General features: G+C 40.8%; 2 long non-coding RNA genes across 3 annotated transcripts in view; both read right to left on the bottom strand.

The window, feature by feature from the left end:
• LOC138819771 (uncharacterized) overlaps nucleotides 1–19,155 on the bottom strand; it is a 31,408-nt gene extending 12,253 nt beyond the window's left edge. The window contains exon 1 of the long non-coding RNA XR_011369618.1: nucleotides 18,926–19,155. This is a non-coding gene — a long non-coding RNA (uncharacterized lncRNA). The remainder of the gene's footprint in view (nucleotides 1–18,925) is intronic.
• Nucleotides 19,156–19,275: 120 nt separating this feature from the next.
• LOC138819770 (uncharacterized) lies at nucleotides 19,276–24,264 on the bottom strand. 2 transcript variants are annotated; one of them, XR_011369616.1, is made up of 3 exons: nucleotides 23,881–24,264; nucleotides 19,479–19,779; nucleotides 19,276–19,371 (listed from the first exon to the last, which is right to left on the bottom strand). It is a non-coding gene; the product is annotated as an uncharacterized lncRNA (long non-coding RNA). The 2 variants fall into 2 exon arrangements; XR_011369617.1 differs by lacking the exon at nucleotides 23,881–24,264 and adding an exon at nucleotides 22,791–22,824.
• Nucleotides 24,265–24,934: the final 670 nt, after the last annotated feature.

Raw genomic sequence — 24,934 nt, 5'->3', positions numbered from 1 at the left:
AAAACTGCTATTTATCCCTTTATGAGTAAGCAAAGAAAACAGGCTTCATAAATAATTTGATGTTTCAGCACTTTCTTCCAAGACAAGCATGCAGGCTTCACACAAAAGACAGATTTAGTAACTAACTCAAAGAGCTCGGCTAACTGAACAAGGAGCTTTTGATGCTGGAACTCAAATTGCACTAGTGTAATAGGATCTGATTGGGGCTAACAGGAACCATTTAGTATTAGACAGGCAATTTGGCACCAAGGAACCAAATAGAATAGTGCACAGCTTGCCAGGGCCTCAGACTCTTCCCAGAGACCACCAAAGAAGATCTCATCCCCCAATATTCAGAACCAATATTACCTTCCTGTGAAGACCTAAATATTTTTCATCTATTTTTGGTATGAACTCAAGCTAACCAATCCTTCTTCCATGTGCCCTCTTAACTCACTTATGAATCACCTACAGTAATTGAGCACTATGTCTACTACTGTGAGTACACAGAGCAGTTCTGTACTGGGCGCCATTAGGTACTCACTGAGTACTCACTCTGAAGTCCTCAATGCTCCAGGGTAACAAGGAAGCTGGACTTGTAGGCTCCAGGCACCACATCCACAAGTATGCACAAATGAGCACTAAAGGGCTGATGAGATTGTCAGGCACCCTAATGCAGCAGCTGTGTGCATGCTATGCTCAGGCTTGAGTTCCCTAGTAAATCAAATGCCCAGAGGGGTGACTGGTCTGGAGCTTCTTGGAGATAAGTTTACCCCCAAGTGAGATAGGGTTCTCAGCCATCAATCAGGAGGCCGGGTTAGTATACCAACACACAAGAGACAAGGAACATTCAAGCCGAGCCCATACTCTCTGCAGCCAAGGGTGCCATCCAGTAAAGCCAGAGGCAGGTAGCAGAGGCTCTGACACAAAGCCAGATTGGAAGCACTATCTACCACATAGACAGACCTCCTTAGGACAAGCTTAGAGAAGGATTCTGTTTCTCACACTCTCTTCTCTTCCTCCTGCCTTCCTTGCCCAGATGAGGGAATCACAGCATCACCTTCTCAGCAAGACTTCCAAGTGGATCTCATAGACACAAACAAGACCATCAGGAAAGAAAACCATCCCAATTTCTCAGAGGAGGAAATGCAGGCTGAGGCCTGGACATGTTTATAGGAGACACATCTGGTACCTGATGTTGGCCCTGCCTTCAATGCCAATATTCATTGCCCTGCACTGCACTGTAGAAGCTATAGGAGTCTTCTACAATTACAAGGAACATCTGGGATTCTGGCACATGACCTGAGCCACTCCTGCTTGACCTACAGCTTCATATCTCCCCTATTCTCCATCCATCCATTCAAAGCAAGACCTGGGAACTGGGAGAGGTTAGCTCTGTCTTCTATTCTGCCTAGGCTTTAAGAGCTACTGAAATATCAAATCCCCCATGAGGGCTGGGTGCTTCATAGATAAAGTCACAAGAGAGCCAGGCCTCCAGAAAGGACATATCTAGGTGGGCCAGGGGTATGCATATCAGGAGCACAATGTGTCTCAAGCAATGCAGATCTCTCCTGAGACCTTCCTAGAACTAGTTACTCACAGAAGACCAGGGACCTACACTTTGGGGTCACCCAATGCCTTTTAATGGTCCCTAAACACTTCCTTACAACTCTATACATCCACCATCTCATTTGCACTCCAAAACTCCACACGCAACCTCATTAAGAGTCAGTAATTGGTGAGAAATATTGATACTTCAAATTAATTGTGTTATTAATACTATAACCAATCATAGGGTCCTAAAATAACTCTATTTTCTCTATATAAACTATACTATTAGTGCCATTAAAAAACAATTGCAAATAGACTTGTACTATATGTGGGCAAAAAAAGCAATTAAGTGAAACTCTTGAAAACTAAATGTATAACCAACAGCATATTATCAACATTTACATAATTCACATTAAAATAATGACATCCTAAAATATATTACTTTTTTTGAGGGGGGTCCCGTCGTGGGGCCTGAACTCTGGGCCTAGGCGCTGTCCCTCAGCTCTTCAGCTCAAGGCTAGCACTCTACCACTTGAGCCACCACGCCACTTCTGGCTTTTTTCTTTTTGCTTATATGGTGCTGAGGAATCAAACCCAGGGCCTCAGGCATGCAAGGCAAGCGCTCTACCACTGAGCCATGTTCCCAGCCCCAAAATATATTCATTTTAAGGGATAGACTTATCAATAAAATATTACATACCTGGCTGGGAAGTTGGCTCAGTGGTAGAGCGCTTGCCTTGCATGCCCGAGGCTCTGGGTTAGATTTCCTCAGGATCCCATAAGCAAAAATAAAAAAGCTGGAAGTGGCGCTGTGGCTCAAGTGGTAGAGCACTAGCTTTGAGCTGAAGAGCTGAGGGACAGTGCTCAGGCCCAGGTTCAGGCCCCTCGATGGGACCCCCCCAAATATATATATATATATATTATATATTATATATTATATATATTATAAATTATATAATATATATATATATATTACATTCCTTTTAATACTCTGCTACAGTATCTCAGGGAAATAAAATGTAGGTCTATTCATCAACTAAATACACAATCCTTTCCCATTAGCTTTTATTAATAAAGGAACTACAATTCAGTCATAAATAGGCAAATTATTACATGATTTGAGGATTAGGATGAAAAATTTGATACATAGCAGAGGTATATGATGCAGTAAAACCAGCTGGTTTATATTTTGGTCATGTGTGAACTGCCCATAGAGTAAAAGGAAGAACTTTTAGTGATGGAAGTTAAAATAAACTCTATTTTGGAACTTATTTTTCAAGAGGAAAAAGGGAAAGTATTTCAACAGAATTAAAGAGTACCAGACCCAATGAAAGGCTCCTTAAATCATGGAGGCTCTATGTTTGCTGTGTAGAAACCTCACCCCTACTTTCCCATAATCCCTCTTCCTAGAAATGATTCAAGAATTCATAGTACTTTTCCAACTCTCTCTTTCCCAGCTCTCCCTTTCCCAACTCTCTGTCTTTCCCAGCTCTCTCTTTCCCAGCTCTCTCTCTTTTCCAGCTCTCTTTCCCAGCGATCTTTCTCACTTCTCTTTCCCAGCTCTTTCCCAGGTCTTTCCCCGGCCTTTCCCAGCCGCGTGGAGGGCCAAGATGGCCTGGTGCCAGCCAGAACAATGACTAAACCTACCCCTTACCTGAATACCAAGTGCTTGGTGCTGTTCTTACTCAGCTACCTCTTTTTAAAAATCTAACATAAATGGTGTCGTGACTCGGATAAAGGGCTTAAAGTCAGGATAGGTGGGATTCCTCTCTGTTTTTTTTCCTCTTTTTTCTTTTTTTGCTTGTTTTTCCCTTTTTGCTCTGAGGAATACCCACAGTTCTGATGGCCTTTTGCGAATTGGTCTGTCTGCTGTGGACACATCACACCGATACCATTACTGGCCTTCACATCCACGTCCACACCACTTCTCTACTCTGGTGAGTGAAATTACTCTCTACAATTCTCAGTTGCTCAGTCTCTGTCCAGACATGGCACCATGCCAGAGAGCTCCTACAGCCTTTAGCTGAAAGGCCGCTCACCTCTGAAGCCGAGGATGCTTGGTTTTGGGACATGGCCTTTTTTCTCTAGAGGGCTCTTGGGGAAGTCAGGATTCTGCTTCTGCCTGGTGAGCTCTGGGGTGCTGTGAAACCCCTTTGAAATGCCTCCTGCACTCCCTGGAAAGCCAGAGAGCCTAATTTTTTGTCATTCTCAGATGTACACACTTTTTGCTACTTCAATGGTAAATGGTCCGAAGTCAGTTTAATTTCAGGCTCTCTTTGCTCTCTCTCTGCCATTCATGTCCACCTTCCCTATCTCTCCACTTCTCTTTTCTACAACATTTTGGCTTGTGCCCTGAAGAGTGTGATGCAGGCTGGGTCCTGGGGAACCCCTCCTCTAGGTTCCCTCTCAAAGGCTAGCCAATGTAGGCTTGATGTATTTGTTCAGGGTTTCTTTGCATTCTTTCAGAAATTCACCGTCTTTAGTTCGCCATCTTGGCCACATTGTGACCCTTAAACTTCCACCAAGCTTACTACTCCATCCATCTATTCTAAGGTGTCTTGCTAATAAGTTGCTCTTTTTCAGGCCCTGGTAAGTGAGGCCCAACCATCTGATGTGCTTTGTTACCAAAGATGTATACACACTATTGTCAATGCTTGATAGGAAATGTACTCAGTATCTTGCCCATGTAATTGTAACCCCTCTGTACAGTATTTTCACAATTAAAAAAAAATTCAGGTTTTGAGTTTTGCCTTTTTTGTTTTATGTTGAGTATTCTACTACTGACTACGTGGTTTTAAAATACTGGGCCTATCTGTGCTAAAATTTTCATCACATCTAACAAGTTTAGTCATTGCAGAATATTTGTTGGTCAATTCTTGATAAGGACCAGGTAAGCTCTATTCTCTATTCTATTTGATCTCCTTGTTGACTTATTTGAAATAATAAAGGGCCTTTGTGGCAAAGATTGCAGTTCAAAGCCAGCCTGGGCTGAAAAATCCCTAAGACTCCATCTCCCAACTAACCTGCAAAGAGACAGGTTGGAAGCATGGCTCAAGACTCTTATCTCTAACCAGCCAAACACTGGAAATGGTACTGTAACTCAACGTGATAGAGCACTAGCCTTGAGCAGAAGTGCTCAGGGATAGTGCCCAGGCCTTGAGTTCAAACCTCCTTGAATACCAACTGTGACAAGCCATCCCAGCAACGAGCACCTAGACTCAGCCAGTCTGGGGAACAAGGGACCATGGATAGGTGTAAGAGGAGATGTTGTCAAACAGCTGCTTTGTGCCTGCCCTTTCAAAATTAACCACAGTTGGGAGGTCGATAGAAGTAAGAAGCCTGCCCATCCAATGTCTATACCGGTCTACGTATTAACTGAACAGGAATTTATATTCTTGTCTTTGTCACTTGACTTATCCTCTACCTAGTCGCCAGATGTCATAAGTAGCTAGGGACATTTCGACCAACATTTTCAGCCCCAAGTCCTTCCTCTTGCCATTTATTTGCTCTCTAGTATTTTTTTCCAGCCCCTCAATGCGTCATGAGACCTCTCCAGAGTTCACCTAAGAATTCACACCACCAAGGGACAGCAGCTGCTCACTGCCTTCTCTGGGAGGGGACCAAATTTCAGACTTTTATCCCTAATGTCAATGCCCCTTGTCAGCAGGAAGTAGCCAGAGAGAATCCGTGCCCCATTTCATGATTATTAAAAGACTGGAATGTAAGGTCTGCTCCTGGATGGAGAGCAAAGTCTCCACTGAGTACCTGCATTACCTAGGCGCCTGGAACACCTGGAAGAGGTCACATTTGCATTCACTGAGGTCACATCTGAATTTGATGTGGCCACACCTTTCTCCACCCATACCCCAGATAAGGCCTAACCCAGGCCCAGATGCTCTCTTTCCCAACTCTCTCTCTTTCCCAGCTCTCTCTTTCCCAGTTCTCTTTCCCAATTCTTTCCCAACTCTTTCCCAGGCCTTTCCCAGGCCTTTCCCTGCCTTGTGGAGGGCCAAAATGGCCTGGTGCCATCTTGAGTAAACCTACCCCTTACCTGAATACCAAAAAAAAAAAAAAAGAATTCATAGTAGTTCTTAATCTAAAAACATAATATGGACAGGTTTCTCAGCAGAGGAAGCAGGAAAACCCAGACAGCCCTTCCAATATTCCCATGTGGTGTTTCAAAAATCACTAATGATGAAGGAAATGGTGGCCTTGAATTTCAGGAAGGCCATTCAGTGGGCATGAGGGGTTTATTTAGATTCATTCTCTTAATTTGTGTACTTTTGGCATTATTGGCATCTGACTCAGTGTTTCATTCTTGATAATCAAATGCTCTACCACTGTAGCCCTGCCACATCCCTTTGTGTGATGCTTTATGCCAAGACCAGACATTCTGTTATCCTCCTACTTGCATGTCATGCCACACTGCGATGACAGATGCATGCCACCATCCTCAGCTTTTCAATTTTTTCCCCATGCTATCCTGAAAGGTCAATGCTCCTGATTTTAGCTCTTCCATGCAGCTGGGATGAAATTTTTATTAAAAACAAAATTAAGAGCCTAAATTTGGTTTTTAAAATGTTCAATACATGTGTTACAATTTTCTCCCAAAACATAAAATCCTGTGCTTCTAACTTTAAAATACTTAGCCAGCTAAGGGGTATTATGCATTTTGAATGCCTAACAACCACCCCAAAGTAGGCTGGCTACACACATGCCCATCACATCTATGTTCATGATTTGCCCAATAGTGACTGCTCTGACCCTGAGCCCCTTCACTTTCTCACAGTCCATCTCTAAGCAATTCTCAATAAAATCTGCACGTCAAGTACCCCATTTCCCAAACCCTACCTGCATCATGACATATAGAACCCACCTCACCTGAGAACCTGCAATTGTTCTCACCAAATACCTGGCAGACTCACCTATGAAACCACGAGCCTGGTTTGGTCATTCACTTACATAACAACGTGACAGCTTCCTGGCTTTGTGGAGGGAACCTACACTGAATCATTGTGAAATAGCAGTCAAAACCGTGAAATCAACAACAGATACATGCTTTGTATCTGGTGAAAGACTGTGCTCAGGGAAGACTCAAAACAGTCCCTCCAAACAGACAATTCACTATGACAAGTGTAGTGACCATTGGATTCACAATCCTGTGTGCACATACTGAGTTGGAATCTCCTTCTCTACAGGCTTGATAAGCAAATAGTCACTACACCCCCTAATATGGTGACACCTTCTCTGAAACCATTTGAGGTCTGAGCGACATGGGAAGAATTGGACATGGATCAATGGAAGCCACTGCACAGCCCAAAGTTCCTCAGGGGTCTGGAAAGGGACCTCTCCTGATGGTGAAGGATATCAAGGCCTTTCTTTCAGGAGCCAAGGCAAGATAACCCTGACTTCTCTGCAGGTGCAGACACTTACTTTGAGATACTCTCGCTGAATGACACCACCACACAAGTGGAAGAGTGAGGTCTCCAGAGAATGCACTTAGGGAAGAACAGTTGCAAATCGCACCATAGGTTGGATCTGACAGGAGCCTGCTGTTCACTGGCACCGAGGTGACAGGATAGCATCCCATTTTCCAGGCTCTATGGTAGCACAGGAGGGGGGCTCTGCCTTGGAATGCTCTGTCCCCCATACTTTATTGGTTCAACAGATGTGAAATCCACGAATAGAATTCCTCAGAACCTTCTTGAAGGCCCTTGGTGTCTTTCTCATCCAATCGCTGCCTCCAACAGTGACTGGAAGTAGCCTCAGCTTCTGAAGGACCCCCCAGCTTCTGTCTGACTGGTGGCTTCCAGTCAAGCACACAGGCACTGGTCCTTTTCTTGAATTAGATGGGCCTCACTTGTCTCATCTGAGGGCAAGCCACAGAATTATGGCTTGAGTCTGAAGAAGGTCTAGTCACTGCCACCTTTGAGCTGCCATGTGTTGAGGCCACCAGAGACCATGTATACACGACAGTCTCTGAGGACTCCACACACAGAAGCCCAGTTATTCTAGCATTTCAGGTGCCCTGCCAAACACTTAAGGGAATGGCTACAGGACCAGAAGACCAACTCAACAGAACCAGCTTAGACTAACTTGTGATATTTCAAGATCATGATGTTTCCTTTGCTCTCGACACAAGATAATTATGCCAAATGCAAAAACAGAGCAACTGCTATCCTGTCACAACTAAAAGTGTGGTGTTCCCACTATCTGTTTCAGTGGTGCTGTCCTGGGACTGGTTGCTCTGCCACAAATTGGGTGTCTCATGCAGTCCCTGACATCTGCTCAGGAGGTGGGAAAATACAACCACCTACATAAAAGGGAAACAAATCACACTACTTTGGCTGAATTTGAACCATGATCCCTCACATCTCAGCTTTCTGAGCAGCTAAGAGTATAGCTACGAACCCCAGCTCACCAGAAAACACCAAGTGTTTATTCTTAATAGCAAAGTGTATGCCCTTAGAGCAAGGCATGCAGGCTGGTGGTGAGGGCCTGGCTTTGAATCCTGGCTTGTTTGATCTCATTGGTAGAATATGGTGGTAATGGGATTACCTTCCTTAGCTGGGTACTGAGGGGGAACTGTGGGAAACTTAACATATTAAAGACATTTGGGACAATGACCAATGTCAATGGTCAATAGACAATGGCCAGGGCGTGTGGGCATGATCAGTTTGAAGGGCAAACATTCTGCAAACAATTCTTATTGCAAACACATTGCCTTCAAAGCCGTTGCATGATTTATTAAAAAGGGAGTAAGGGATGCTAGTCTGGTTCTGGAAACAGACATAACCCAAATTGCTGCCAATTCCTCAGTGAGACCTGGGAACGCATGATCAATAGGCAGAAAGTGGACCACAATATGTGGGTATGGACAAAGTTTGTTGACATATCACATGCTGATTTACAGCATACAGACCTAAAAGTAGATCTTCAGACAAAGAGCAGAAAGTTAACTTTACACAATTTCATACGAACACAGACAATTAGAGGTAATTTTAAGTCAGTAAGCAGGAAGAATTAAACCTTGTCAACAAATGTGAAGTAGCTCCAGTGATCAAAGGTTGCAAAGAGTAAGCAAGGCACAGGTGAGCTTCCTTAGACACACAAAGAGAGTCTCCGGGCATTGTTCTATAGAATTACCAGGGGAGAATAATGGCACTTCCTGCAAACTTTCACCTGAGTCTGGCAGCTGGGCATCAGGCCTTTGCCCTGACATGGAGAAAGGGAAGTCCCTCTTATTTCCCCCAGAGGGAATACATGCAGGCATATGCACCCTCATGGCATGTAAGACTTCAGATGGGGTCATGAGAATCAATGCCTCCAACTAACTTGCCTACTTGGTTCCTACAGCTGTAGAGCTCCACCTTCCTCACACCAACATTTTCTCCTTGTGACTGCCCAGAGACAAGAAAGTTTCCAGACAACTGGAAAGGGTTGCCTTCCTGGAGGTCTCTGATTGGAGAAGAGGCTTGGTAATGAGGACTTCCCATTGGTGGGTTCCAGTGCTGATGTTCTGTGACCTTCCCAAAAATCTTACACCTTCCCTCCCCTACCTTTCAGAATGACAGCACAAAAGCCATTGTAAACACCTGTCTCTACTTTACCCTAACCCACTTTCTTATTTCAAAGGGTAGGGGTTGGGGGCATAAGTTTGCATCAGGAAGCTAAGCCAGCAAACAACAAAATAACTTGAGTTTAAAAAGATCTTAACCCCAGGAATACCTCCCTGAGAAGGAGGAGAAGTGCTTTTATGGACTTCTTCAGAACTATGGTATTCAAAATGGAGTGCTACAGACAAACCAATGGGGTAAAGAAGTAAGATGCAGGCTGAGCATCTCTAATCTGAGAATCTTGTGTTGTGATGCTGTCTCAAGTGAGAAGATTCCACATTGGGCTTCATGTGACTGTGGCCATCAAAACAGGAGCACACTGCTACGGGCTCATGCCTGTAATGATAGCTGAGATATAAGGAAGTCTACAGTTCAGAGCCAGTGTAGGTAGAAAAGTCTCTGAGATTCTGATCCCCAATTAACCACAAAAATGTAGACATGGAGCTGTGTCTCAAGTAGTAGAGCACGAGCCTTGAGCAAAAAGCTCAAGGTAAGTGCTCAGTTCCTTAGATCAAGCCTCAGGTACAACACAAAAGGAAATGAAAACAAAAAACATCAAGGCAGAGGGGGGTTCCGGGAAGATGGCGGAGGAGAAGCTGGAATCTGAACAAGCTCTCACATAGAAAGCAGTTTTAGAGTTCCAGTGAACAGTCCTAAGCCAGAGAATCACACCAAGTGTGCCATCACAGGACAGAGAGTTAGACAAGAGAGGGGAAGCCAAGGAAAGAAGACACATCTGAGCGCTTGCCAGCTGCTGCCTCAGCGGCAGCGGCAGGGTCGCGGCGGAGACCACAGCCGGGACCATACCTGAGCGCTCACACAGAGAGTCCGGGACGAAGGAGCCAGACGCAGCGGGCGAGTGGATTCTACTAAACACCAGCAAGAACCGACAAGGAGCGGACATCTTCATCCTGCAGTTTGCAGACCAGAGACGACCCAGGATCCAAGACTTGGCGTGAGTAGAAGCTCGACGTCCTCACTCTTTCTCAGGGAGCAGAGGAGGGAAGGCCACCCCTCCCCCCTTAGCACCAGTGATCTCCATCTTGGATACCGACAAAGTTCGGAGGATCTGCCAGCTCCAACTCAGGCCATGGAATAAAACGAGTCATTTAGCAGGTCACAAGAACTTAATGGTGAAGTAACCTGCCAGACTCAGCTCCATCCAGGGAAAAGTCAACCAGCTCAGGCGCCAGCCATTGGAGTGCCTTGCCTCACTGGGTAACCAGAGCCAGAGGCTGCCCCTCCCTCTAGCAGCCTCCACAATCAATTGAAAAACAGAAACCCTAAGAATGGCTCCAGGCTGGGCTCTGTGAGTTTTTTCACAAAATAGCCCCAGGGAAAAGCTACTGATTGTTGAAAGGCCTAAACTCTACCCAGAAACTAGCCTCACCACTGCATCCCCCTCTTTTGTGATTCTCAAAGCAGATCACCCTCCCATTAAACTAACCTGGGAGGGGGATCTCAAAATCTTGGGTAAAGCAGAGCATTTTTCTGCCTGTTGGAACAAACTGACTTAAGAAACCAATCAAGCCACAGGACCTCAAGCTGACCAGAGACTCCAACAAGAGGCTGGTTACAGAGAAAAGGGAGATACAGGATTCTTCCCAACCCTGCCCCCTCCAAAAAAATCAAAGAACTTTTTTTTTTTCTTCTTCTTCTTCTTTTCTTTTTTTTTTTTTTGGTACCTTATATATATATATATATATATATATATATATATATATATATATATATATATATATATATATATATAAATTTTTTTCCTTTTTTAAAATTTTATTAATCTTTAATTTTTGCCTTTTTTGAAAAAATAATTGTTTTCCAGTAACTTTTTTTTCCTCTTATAATTTTTATTTTAGGAATACGTGAATGTGCATTTTCCTTTCTTTTCTTGTCTTCTTTCTCTTTTTTTTCTTTCTTAACTATCTTTTTGTTTTTTGTCTAGCTCTACTGAACTTCTGATCTTTTTTTCTCCCTTTCTTATCCCTCTCACCTTTTCCTCTCTTTTGATCTTCTTTATGTGACTTAACTCTTGTCCTGCACATCCTCAGATAAACCCGTACTTAACTAGTAGACCCTATCCCCCATTGTGTACACACTTAATCCACAAATTTATTACTCAATTCAAAACCTCTGAGACTTAAGTTCCTTAATAGCAGTACTACCTCTTTATACCGATATAATATTTTAAGCATTTTTTTGAGTTTTTCACTTCTCCTCTATGTCCCTTCCCTTCTGTTAATATACTCACATTCCTCTCTAAATAGATGGTTTTTTGATCTCCATAATAATATTAATTTTTACGTTTCTTTTTTTTTTCTGGTCTCTTTTCATTTCCCTTTCCCTTTCTTCTTTTTCTCTCTCTCTCTACTTGCATCCTACCCAACCTATATCCTGCATTGGGATTAGGACATAGTTAACTCTCCCTGTGCCTCCCCACACCAATCTATTCCAATTTTTTACCCACATCTCTCCCTAACCCTAATAATTTCTGGTTTTCCAAATTCTTCTCTGCGGTTTGAAGCCCATTAACATATGTTGAATAGATGTATCTGTTGAACTAGATTGTATCTGTAGACTATTGACTGTAAAAATGCAAACGTTGGTTGATGGTTGCCTTAAGATAGTGTTCTAGTACAAAACTGGTGCTATTTTCATCTCAAATGGGCAGAGTAAGCCGGAAAAACACAAGAAAAATGGCAAATCTGGGTACCTCAATTCCCAATCTTGATAATGAGGGCTCAGAACAGATAATGAATAATCCAGAGGAGAGTTCCCAAATAGCTCTACAAACACTGCTGGCAAACATGATAAATGAGAAGTTTGACAACTTACAAACGACTCTGTATGAGCGTGATAGGGAGAGAGAGGAGGCATCCCAAAAATTTATACAGGAATATCATAAGCGTGAGGAAGCTACTCAAAAAATGATACAGGATTTGTGTGAACAAATTGAGAATACTCAAAGAGAAATGGAGGAATGGCATGAGCAGGCTGAGAACACTCAAAGAGAACTGCAGGAATCCCATGAATGGGAGGAAAGAGAACTGAAGGAATTCCACGAACGGGAAGAAGCTAATCAAAGAGTAATACAGGAATTGAGAGACCAGGTAGAGAATACACAAAGATCACTAAAGGCATTCATGGAATCCATTAACAAAGAGCTGAAGGAAGTCAGGAAGATCACAAAGGGAATGCTGAATGGAATCCAACAGAAGGAATGGGTGTCCAAAGAAACCATAACCAATCAACTAAGTGATTTGAGAACAAACACTGAACACCAAATTAAGGAAGTAAAGAAATTCATACAAGACCTAAAACAAAGCTTCGACAAAGAACTTGAAGCCATCAAAGCTGACCAATTAGAAGGAAAAGAGATTAAAAACAAAGTAGAGAGTCTTGACAGCAGGTTAGACCATGCAGAAGATCGAATCTCAGGGATTGAAGACAGCCTAGATATTATAGAGAAAGAACATACAACCATCCAAGACAAGTCAAAGAAATATGATAGATCTATTCAACACCTGGAAGACACCATCAGAAGGCCTAATCTAAATAATGGGTGTAGAGGAGCATCTAGAAACAGAAGTTAATGGTCTAGGAAATTTGTTTAACAGGATCCCAGCAGAGAACTTCCCAAACATACAAAAAGATAGGCCTATTCAGATACAAGAAGCTTTTAGAACCCCAAATAGACCAGACCAGAATAGGACATCATACCGTCACACTATAATCCACACAGGATCAACTCAGAACAAGGAAAAGATCCTTAAAGCTGTCAGGGAGAAAAGGGTAATCACCTATAAAGGGAAAGCAATTAGAATCACCTCAGATTTCTCAGCAGAGACAATCAAAGCAAGAAGAGCCTGGAATGATGTATGCCATGCCCTAAAAACAAACAACTATTAACCAAGAATACTGTACCCAGCTAAACTCTCCATCATAACTGAAGGCCAAATAAAAACCTTCCATGGCAAAGAAAAATTGAAACAATACATCTCCACCAAACCAGCCCTACAAAAGATTCTTAAAGATGTCCTACACATAGAAAACCAACAAGACCTCAATAAAGGCCAAAAAACTGCACCCTAACTGAGAATCCGAGAACCATAGGAAGAACCCAGTTTTCACAGCCCCCATGAAGGTGGATAACATGGCAGGAACTCCCAAATACCTCTCAGTCTTATCTCTTAATGTTAACGGACTGAACTCTCCAATTAAGCGACATAGACTGTCTAGTTGGATTAAAAAACAAGACCCTTCTTTCTGCTGCCTGCAGGAGTCACATCTTGCCCGTAAAAAAGAACACATTTTCAATGTTAAAGGCTGGAACAAAATCTACCAAGCAAAATGCCCCCATAAACAGGCGGGAGTTGCAATCCTAATATCAGATAAAATAGACTTCAAATTAAAATTCATGAGAAGAGATAAAGAAGGTCGCTACATACTAATTAAAGGATCTCTCCTTCAGGAGGATATTACAATTCAAAATATCTATTCGCCAAACAATGGAGCACCCAAATTTATCAAAGAAACACTACTTTCCCTCAAATCCCATATAGATCCAAAGACATTAATTGTTGGGGATTTTAACACACCACTCTCCCTACTAGGTAGATCAACTTGGCAAAAACTCAACAGAGAAACCGCAGATCTAAACAGCTGCATAGATCAACAAGACTTAACAGAAATCTACCAAACATTTCACCCAGCAGCATCAGAATACACGTTTTTCTCAGCAGCACATGGAACGTTTTCTAAAATAGACCATATTTTACGCCACAAAGCAAACTTGTCTAAATTCAGAAACATTGAAGTTATACCTTGCATCCTCTCTGACCACAAGGGAATAAAATTAGAACTCTACACCAAAATCCACCAAAGAAAGTCCAGCATCACACGGAGGCTGAACAACAAACTGCTGAATCATGAGTGGGTCATGGAAGAGATTAGAAAGGAAATTCAAATGTTCATGCTATTCAACAAAAATGAACACACAAATTACCAGCTCCTCTGGGACACAGCAAAGGCAGTACTCAGAGGCAAGTTTATAGCTCTGAGCTCCTACATCAACAAATTGGAGAGATCTGAAACTAACAATTTAATGACACATCTAAACCTCCTTGAAAAAGAACAGCAAGATAAACCCCAATCCAGTAGATGGAAAGAAATAATCAAAATTAAATCAGAATTAAATGAATTAGAATCCAAAAAAACTGTAGAAAGAATCAACAAAACAAAGAGTTGGTTCTTCGAAAAACTTAACAAAATTGACAGACCCTTAGCAAATCTTATCAGAAAAAGAAGAGAACACACCCAAATTAATAAACTCAGAGATGAGAATGGAAACATCACCACGGAAACAACCAAGATTAAGAACATTATAAGGGAATACTTCTCAAAACTTTATGCTAATAAGTTTGAGAACTTGACAGAAATGGACCTTTTCCTAGCAAATATTGACATGCTAAAACTAAACCAAGATGAGTTAAACTATCTTAACAGGCCCATATCAAGCATTGAAATAGAAACAGCAATAAGAGATCTCCCAGTTAAGAAAAGTCCAGGACCAGATGGTTTTACAGCGGAATTTTACAAGGCCTTCAAAGCAGAGCTCACACCAATACTCCTCCAACTCTTCAATGAAATTGAAAGAGAAAGCTCACTACCCAACACATTCTATGAAGCCATCATAACCCTCATCCCAAAACCAGGCAGGGACTCATCAAAGAAAGAGAACTATAGACCCATTTCTTTGATGAACATTGATGCAAAACTTCTCAACAAAATTTTGGCCAATCGACTTCAACAACTCATCCAAAAAATCATACACCACGATCAAACAGGAATCATTTCAGCGATGCAAAGCTAGTTCAATATACGCAAATCAATTAATATTATTCATCACATCAACAGGAGCAAGAATAAGAACCACATGGTTATCTCAATAGATGCAGAAAAAGCATTCGACAAGATCCAACACCCCTTTATGATGAAGGTTTTGGAAAAATTAGGAATCCATGGAACATTCCTCAATACAATAAAGGCTATATATGACAAACCTACAGCCAGCATTATACTCAATGGTGAAAACTAAAGCCATTTTGTCTTAACTCAGGAACAAGACAAGGATGCCCACTCTCTCCACTTCTCTTCAATCTAGTAATAGAATGCCTAGCTACAGCAATAAGACAAGATGCAGACATAAAGGGGATCCAAATAGGGAAAGAAGAAATAAAACTCTCCCTCTTTGCAGATGACATGATCTTGTATTTAAAGAATCCCATAGACTCCACTCCCAAATTACTCAAGCTGATTCAAAACTTTGCAATGTAGCAGGTTATAAAATTAACCCCCCAAAATCAATGGCTTTTCTGTATGTCAACAAGGAGAAACGTGTGGCTGAAATTAGGAAAGCAACTCCATTTGTAATAGCCCCACAAAAAATAAAATACCTAGGAATTAACTTAACTAAAGAAGTGAGAGACCTCTATGATGAAAACTTTAAAATCTTAAAAAAGGAAATCAACACAGAACTTAAAAAATGGCAAAACCTCCCATGCTCCTGGATTGGCAAGATTAACATCGTGAAAATGGCAATACTTCCCAAGGCTATCTACAAATTCAACGCAATACCTATCAAAATTCCAACCTCATTCTTCAAGGAAATAGCAGAGGCAATCCAAAAATTCATATAGAACAATAAAAGACCCTGAATAGCAGAAACGCTCCTCAACGGAAAGAACACTGCTGGAGGAATATCAATACCAAATTTCAAACTCTACTATAAAGCCATAGTAATCAAAACAGCTTGGTATTGGCATAAGAACAGACCTCAGGACCAATGGAATAGAATTGAAAACCCAGAAATGAACCTACAGACCTATAGCCATCTGATCTTCGATAAGGAAGCTAAAACAATAGAAGGGAAGAAAGACAGCCTCTTCAGTAAATGGTGCTGGCAAAATTGGTTAACTACATGTAGAAAACTAAAGCTAGATCCTTATATATCACCCTGCACCAGAATCAACTCCAAATGGATCAAAGACCTTGAAGTCAAAGCAGATACTCTGAAAACATTACAGGATGGAATAGGAGAAACCCTAGGTCTCCTTGGCTCAGGTCGAAATTTTTTTTTTTTAAGAAGACAACTTAATGTTTATTAAAATTGAGTATTCACAGTACTACTAAAGGCAGCTTTTAAATTGCTCAATATATACAATGAGGTATATGGAAAATGATGTAGGTACAGAAGGCTCTCTAATTCTGCAAATTCTTTTTGCTGTCTTTGGCAAATATATGTAAGAGATGTGCCTATCTTCAGACTCTGATTTGTTAGCACTATATAAATAATCCCCTTATTACGGTATTTGATGGGAAAGACAGTAGAGATAAACAGATAAAAACAATAATTATTTACATAGCCTTATTTAATGATTATTAATATCCCTAGTGAAAACATAGGACTTCTACCAGTTAAACAGCATTCTAGCAAGAACAAATACATCATCACACAGATACTGTTAAACGAAGATCCTCTTTGTACACCCAAATTCATGAACAGGCCTGGATGGCAGTACATATTGCTCATTTATTATGGATGGATTTCCCATTTTACAAACAAAGCTCTCATTGTGGTTTGAGAATATTTTTTGTATGTATTTTCTGACCCCACAGAAGGCCGAAATTTTTTGAATAGAGACCCGGAAACACAACAAATCAAAGAAAGGTTGGACAAATGGTATTGCATAAAGTTGCAGAGCTTCTGCAGGGCAAATGACATAGCTAGCAAGATCAATAGAAAGCCCACAGATTGGGAGAAGATCTTTACTAGCTATACAACGGACAAGGGTCTCATATCTAAAATATACTTGGAACTCAAAAAATTAAATCCCCCAACAACAAATCCTCAAAGAAACAACTGCTCAATAAATAAGTGGGAGAAAGACTTAAAGAGAAACTTCTCTGAAGAAGAAGGAAGGATGGCCAAAAGACACATGAAGAAATGTTCAACATCCCTAGCCATAAAAGAAATGCAAATTCAAACAACATTCAGATATCACCTCACCCCAGTTAGAACGGCAAAAATCAAGAACTCTAACAACAACAGATGCTGTAGGGGATGTATACAGAAAGGAACCTTACTTCATTGTTGGTGGGAATGTAAACTTGTTCAACCACTTTGGAAAGCAGTATGGAGGTTCCTCAAAAGACTTCACATAGAACTCCCCTATGACCCAGCAATCCCACTTTTGGGCATTTACCCAAATGTTTACAAACAAGACCACACTAAAGCTACCAGCACAACAATATTTATTGCAGCATTATTTACCATAGCTAAGATATGGAACCAACCCAGATGCCCCTCAGTAGATGAATGGATCAAGAAAATGTGGTATATGTACACAATGGAATTCTATGCCTCCATCAGAAAGAATGACATTGCCCCATTTGTTAGGAAATGGAAAAACTTGGAAAAAATTATATTCAGTGAAGTAAGCCAGGCCCAAAGAAGCATAGGTCCCATGGTTTCCCTTATTTGCAATATCTAGTATATGTATGAGTCAAGCGGAAAAGTTCAAAAAAGTTGATGTTAGGCGAAATCAACACCTAGAGAACTAGTGAAATAATTTTTCTTTCTTGCGATTGTTTCTAACATATTTATAAGATGATTTCTTTGTTGCTTTGTATGTCCCTCCCTCTCGTTATAACCCCTCTTTTCACTATATTTTTTGTTGTTATAATTTGGGGTGTGGAAGGGAAAAAAGAAATTGTTTAAATAGGGATACAAGTGGACCCATTGCAACAATGAGATGTACAAGACCTTATGTCGAAAAATGAACTTTACAATATTGGTGGGGGGTTGGGATGGGGGGAAGGGAAATGGGAGGGCAGAGATGGTAAGGGGATACAAAGGAGGAGGTAACAATCCTTGATAAGAAATGTATTCATTACCTTGCTCATGTAATTGTAACCCCTCTGTATGGAATTTTCACAATGAAAAAACATTAATAATAACCAAAAATGAAACAATTACAGGATAAATTATTTTTGAGGCTCTGGCTTCCATTCTCAACATAAATAGAAAATGCAGGAAGTAGCACTGTGTCTCAAGTGGTACAGTTCTACTCTTGAGCTGAATTGCTCAGCGACTATGCCCAGGCCCAGAGTTCAAGTTGCATGACTAAAAAAAAAAAATGGAAAGAACCATTTCTTCCTTAGCCACAAACATAAGGGTGCTCTTTAAAGATTTTTGTAATTGAAAAATTCTCATTGTACAAATGAGTTAATGCAATTTCAAAAGGAAAGTCTAGAAAGTCAAGAAAAGCTCAATAATCAAATTCAAAATCTAGTTCTTACTTTTTAATGCAACAGTCTCTCTCATGTCTCTCATGGGTAGCTTCTATTGTAATTTACTTGGGAGTCCCAAGAGAATATAACTCAGTTTCAAATAACTCAAAGAACATCACTCCTGTTATATTACTAAGCTACATTACATCTGAGGCCTAGTGACCACATGAAATCACCAACTTTACTCGGGATGACTTCTGCCCTTGGGCAATAATAACTAGACTCCTTCACTGGTCTGAGACACCAAGATACTTCAAGAGACATAAGCCCCTCCTCTTATCAGACTTGCCAACCCAGAAAAACACCTGTTCTCAATATATGCTTAGCCATGAGTGGCTCACCCCTCTCATCTCTCAGCAATCTTCTCTTTTCCCTCAGAAAGATGAAAAGTAGTTCGAAAGTCTCTTCAACTCTTGTACAAAACATACCTATAGCATGAGATTCTCAGCATTGAGAAGGATGTCGTAACTACACCTGCCTTCATACTGCTGGTTCACCTTCTGAAACTTCTCAACCCTTTCTTCAATGATACTGCTGTCTGCTGTCTGTAGAACTGTTTTCCATCAGTACCAGCTATCCACACAGCTCCTTATAGTCTTCATTCAACAGGATCCATGAACTGAGTGTCTTCAATCTCCTCTTTTAGTTTTCTTTTTGTCGGTTGTGGGGCTGGAACTCTGACCCTGGGTACTGTCCTTCAATTCTTCAGTTCAAGGCTAGCGCTCTACCACTTGAGCCACAGTGCCAGTTTTTGGCTTTTTCTGTTTATGTGTCTGTGAGGAATTGAACCCTGGGACTCATGCATCTGAAGCAAGTACTATACCACTGAGCCACCTTCTGAGCCCCCTTCAATCTCCTCTTTGCTGATAGTCACCTGCATGGAAAAATGCAATTGGATATTTAAAATTGCCAACAAAAAGTGCCCTTCCCTCCAATTAATGGATTGTGAATTCAGTTTTGTTAGCATCTTGAAGGACTTACATCTTTTTCTTCCTCTTAGAAACCTAAGGTTTAGCATGATCAGATATACTTTTGCTGAAGTAACAAATTTAGGTGGCCAACAGATCCTTTACTCATTTCACATCTATTACTAGCAGGTTACATCAAACATAAACAAGAAAGGCTTAATAAATTAAGCACCACATAAAATTCTTCTGCAAATATTCTATCTGTTCCTGTGCCAACATCATGTCCTTCTCTGGAATATGTGGCTCAGGTTGGCCTTCATAGTTGGAAGTTCTTTCAAATGCAGAGTCCTGTGAACCAACGACTTCTCTAGTTCCTACATTTAAACACAAAAAAGAGGGTTTATTTTTTTTAAAACCTTCAATACAAGCTGCTGCTTTTCCCCACACCTAACCTAATCTTTGATTAAACTCAATGGGAGGGGCCCAGCCAAGGAGAGGGATCTTAGAAATGAGAAACAGCCTTAGTCTCCTGAAGACCTACCTAGGTGGTCAGCTTCAACCTGAGTTGCTCTCAAAACAACATTGATTTCTTCAACTCCCCTTATCATTGCCTCAAGTTCGTCTTTCATGTTTCTATAACTCACTGTTATTTAACATATAGCTCAACACTCCAACTTAGTGGATAGTGAAGTTAAATAATTACTTGAAATTTAATTATCTTATATTTATAAGGTTATACAAAGTGAAACCTCATTCTAAACTGAGAAATGCATTCTTGCTAAAGTAGTCATTGCATAATCATTTCTCTTCTACTGGAGTTATTGTTTGGCTTTTTATTTTTATTTTTATTTTTGTTGTCCATGAAGCTTGAACTTTGGGCCTGGCCCCTGTACCTGTGCTTCTTTGAGCTCAAGGCTAGCTCTCTATCACTTGAGCCATAGGGTCACTTCCACTTATTTTTGAGTAGCTTATTGAAGAGTCTCAAGAACCACTATCCTCAATTCTCAAGTTCCTGAGTAGTTAATATTACAGGCATGAGCCAAGCCACTAGCACCTGCCTTGGGCTAACGTTCTAAATGAAATTGTGTAAGAAAAAAATTGTCTGTTAGTAAGGATCAGTAAAAAATTCCCTCTGACTTTGGAAACATTTTTTCTTGGTTTGTGTATTTTTCTTGCTGGTGGCAATCAAATTCAGAATTTCATGCAAACTAGGCATACTATCACTAGCCATACCTGGAGTTATTTTGTGTTCTATTTATTTTACTTTTGGAGGCTGATTCTAGGACTTGAACTCGGGGTCTGGGCACTGTCCCTAAGCATTTTTGCTTAAGGTTACTACTATGCCACTAAAGCTACAGCTGTGTTTCCAACTTTTTGATTGTTAATTGGAGATAAGCCACATAGATTTTTCTCCCTTGGGTCAGCTTTGAACAAAGATTCTTAAACTTCAGCCTCTTGACTGGCTAGGATTATAGACTTGAGCCACTAGCATACACTTATGTCTTTAAAAAATATCCATTAGTAACAATAATAAATGACTTATTATTACTACAGGATCACACCTACAATGCTACCTACTTGAGAGGCTGAGATCTGTAGATCATGGTGTAAATACATCATGGTTAGACAATTCAAAGTTCATTAATTTTTGTATGTGCTGGCCCTAAGGATTGAGGGCTTCAATTCAAAGCTTGAGCACTATTTTTGAGCCATAGTACCACTTCCAGGTTTTTCATAGTAGTTTTTCAAAGTAGTTCATAGGACTACTGGACTTTTCTGCCCAGGCTGGCTTTGAACTGCCATTTGTATCCTCCTGAGTAGGATTTAACCAGAAAAGCCACACTGAAGGTGCATACATGCTCAAATGGTAAATGCTAACCTTGGCTGGAAAAAGTTAAGAGGATTCAAGCCCCAGTATTGGCACATATACACTTATATGAATGCATGTGCATACACACACACACACACACACACACACACACACACACACACACACACACACAAAACAAAAAAACCAGACTCCTATACCAAGTACCCCAGGATGAAAAAAAGGTAAAAATAACAAATTATAAGATGGATGATTATTTTAAGTAGCTTCAATAGTTACTAACATGGCTATATTGTGGCTTAGGTGGTAGAATGCTTTCCTCCCATACACCAGTTCAATTCCCCATGTTGTTCAAACCAAACCAAACGAACATAAACACACCAAGAAGCATATCCTACAAAAGATATATAATACTATGTAACAAACATTAATTATTAAAAATAACTGAAAAACAGCTAAATACAGCTATGTCAAAATCATGCATGGGGGGCTGAGAAGGTGGCTCAGTGGTAGAGCGCTTGTCTTGCATGCTTGAGGCCCTGGGTTCGATTGCCCAGCACCACATAAACAAAAAGAAAAAAGCCAGAAGTAGCTCTGTGGCTCAAGTGGCAGAGCACTAGCCTTGAGCTGAAGAGCTGAGGGACAGTGCCCAGGCCCAGAGTTCAGGCCCCATGACCGGACCCAAAAAAAAATCATTCATGGGAATACTCAATATCTAAAGAATGTATTGTTTTCTATCAAATCAATCTATAAATTGAATGCAATTTTCTGAGAAGTCTTATCAGGACTTTTTATAGTTTCAGGCTGGATAGCTTAGGAAAAATGAGACCTGGAAAATGACATCTAGGAACTCTGATAGAAACAATACATTTAGAAACATACATGCACTATCTTCTTTGCTTCTAACTCAGGGTGCGTTCATCATCTTAAGGATAAGCATCTGTTCTATGGCAAAAATATATGCATTCTTTCCTGTAAGAAATACACTAAAGGGGCTGCGAAGGTGGCTCAGTGTTAGAGTGCTTGCCTTGCATGCATGAGGCCATGGGTTCGATTACTCAACACCACATAAGAAAAAAGAAAAAAGCCAGAAGTGGCGCTGGGGCTCAAGTGGTAGAACACTAGCCTTGAGCTGAAGATCTGAGGGACCGCGGCCAGGCCCAGAGTTCAGGCCCCATGACTGGACCCTCCCCCCGATAAAAAGAAATACACTAAAGACTGAATCACCAAATAACCAAGAACTCAGATGGTGTAACCCCAGAGTGATTAAGAGCAAAGATAAACACCTATATATATGGCTTTATGACAGGACTTGCTTTTATTATATAAATGCCCCTGATGTCAAAGAGCTCTTTGCGTCTACCGTTAAGAGCACTCACACTCTGAGTGTGCCTCTGTCTTTCTGTTTATCTGCTTATCTGTTTGTTTGCTTGCTAACTCAATAAAACATTGCCAAGTTTTCTTACCATGGTGACTACTCTGCAAATTTTTATTCTGTGACCAAGGACCCTAAGTCAAGAGTTCCTACTTATAGAGGGAAACTTCCCCAAACCTCACCTGGACCCAGTGACTGTTGTTCCTCAAAGTTATGAGTTGAGTTGCTGAGTGGTAGAGTGCTTGCCTTAAATGCAAGAGACTCGGTGTTTGGTCCCCACTAACAGAGGAGAGGAAGGATTTCTAAAGATCAAAAGACACAAAGAATATGAAAGAACAATTTTGGGGACACACCATAACTCAAAATGAGGATTTGTTATACTAAAGCCTAGTAATCAAGACAATCTGGTATTACAGCTGAAGAAAAAGTATTACATAGGGTAGAGAACTGAGAACAAGCCTATGTAGAATCCTGAGATTTGACATTAGACTATTCAATAAATAGCTATTTGGAATAGCTAGCTATTTATATGGAATAAGATACAAAATAGACCTTAACTTAAAGCCATAGCAAACAATTCCTAAAAACAAAGGTAGAAAGCAACACTTAAAAGCTTTAAGAATGAAATAAGAGTGCATTTTAAGAATGGAGATTTTCCCCAAGGAAATGAATACAAAGGTAGGAAAATATCAATAAGTTTACATTACAGCAACACCTTGGTTGAGTAAGTAACATCAAAAAAAATATAAACATCCTCTCTTAAGACTGAAGACATTTAAATAGTATGTATTCAACAAAGGAACATTTCAATCAAGAAGATGACAGATAGGATACATGATATTGAATAAAATATCTGAGCATGCAATTCACAAGAAAAGGCATATGTGATGTGGCAAGATTTATGAAAAATATTCTGTCAGGAACAATAAAGAGATACCACACTTGTCAGACTAGGGAAAAGTTAAAAATATACTGGACAATACCAAATGATTGGAGAAGGATTATATAAGAATATATGTGGATATGGATACAAACTTTATCATTATGCAAACTGCATATAGAGGAGTAAAAGTTATCAAACACTACTGACTAAAATTCATGAAGAAAATGTTCATACATAATATGAAGGACATCACATTTAATATGCACTGTCATAAGTATTTGTGATGATTTTTAGTACACTGGAAAATTTTTCAAGGAAGAAAAAAGGGGGTAAGAAGCCTTAATAAGGACCCTCATTTGTGAAATAACTTCAAGTACCCCACTACTTACTAGTTCGTAATGTTTTCTTTTTTGTTTTGCAATTCAGTTCCCACAGGGCAAGGGCAGGAGAGGAACAGCTTCCTTTGAATTGGGGTCATCTGCAAATGGTACCTGCATCTAGGACAACACAAATCATGAAGCTAGAGGTTTGCAAGATTAAGAAAAACAGGCTAATGGCCATGACCTCTTTGTGGAAGGGGAAGCACTGGATGGGGTGAGCAACAGTATCCCCTGCTCAGGACTCATAATCCCAGTATATAGGCTATAGTTGGGAAGGGTGGTGGACATACTCCAAGCTCCAATGTGCCATCTCTTCTGCCCTCTAGAGCCCACCCTTAGTCCAACTGGCACCACATAGGCACAATCATGTGTCCACATTCCATGAATGGGTTCCCATAGAATGGCAGGGTGGGAGCAATCTTTACATGAAAATGGATATATCTCAGATGGTACTGTCTCTGAGGCTGACAAATCATGAATAAAGAGTTCCTTTACATGATCAAGAAGAGGTCCTCACTATGAAGTCACTGTACAAGGTAAACGACTAGTTAGGGAGGTAGCAACATACCCAGATCCAAGTTAATAACCCCAGGCTACAAAGGCATTACAGGGGTATGGACACAGGGCCTGGCCCAATATGCCCACAATCAGGCCTATCTGGCATCATGTATGTGCCCTCTTATGAAAGTGTGTACTGGGGCATAGGCCTATCAGAAGGGACCAGCAAGACAGTTGTCCACATGGTGAAGAGCAAGCTACCAGGCATGACCTCTCTTTAGCAGTAGTAAGCACTATTTAGGAAGGTAGGCAGCACCCCAAGTTCCAGGCGTATAAGCCTGACTCCACAGGCCTGTGAAAGGGATGTTTTATAGTCTCCAACCCCAGCCTTTTTCTCTTGGGTCCAAAAACACCTAGGACCTATCCAATTTAAAAATAGGTTAAGTGCTTTCATGGGAAAATGTGTATACACATGCACAAAATCCCTGACCCATGATTTCATTTTCACAGGACAGAGGAGGGAATGGAATCACTTTGAATTGAAGGCCTCCCAAGGCTACACTGA

Source organism: Dipodomys merriami, unplaced genomic scaffold (genome assembly GCF_024711535.1).
Source record: "Dipodomys merriami isolate MVZ:Mamm:240054 unplaced genomic scaffold, mDipMer1.0.p SCAF_818, whole genome shotgun sequence".
NCBI lineage: Eukaryota > Metazoa > Chordata > Mammalia > Rodentia > Heteromyidae > Dipodomys > Dipodomys merriami.
Note: the sequence above shows the minus strand (reverse complement) of the source record. Positions and strands in the feature narration are given on the sequence as shown.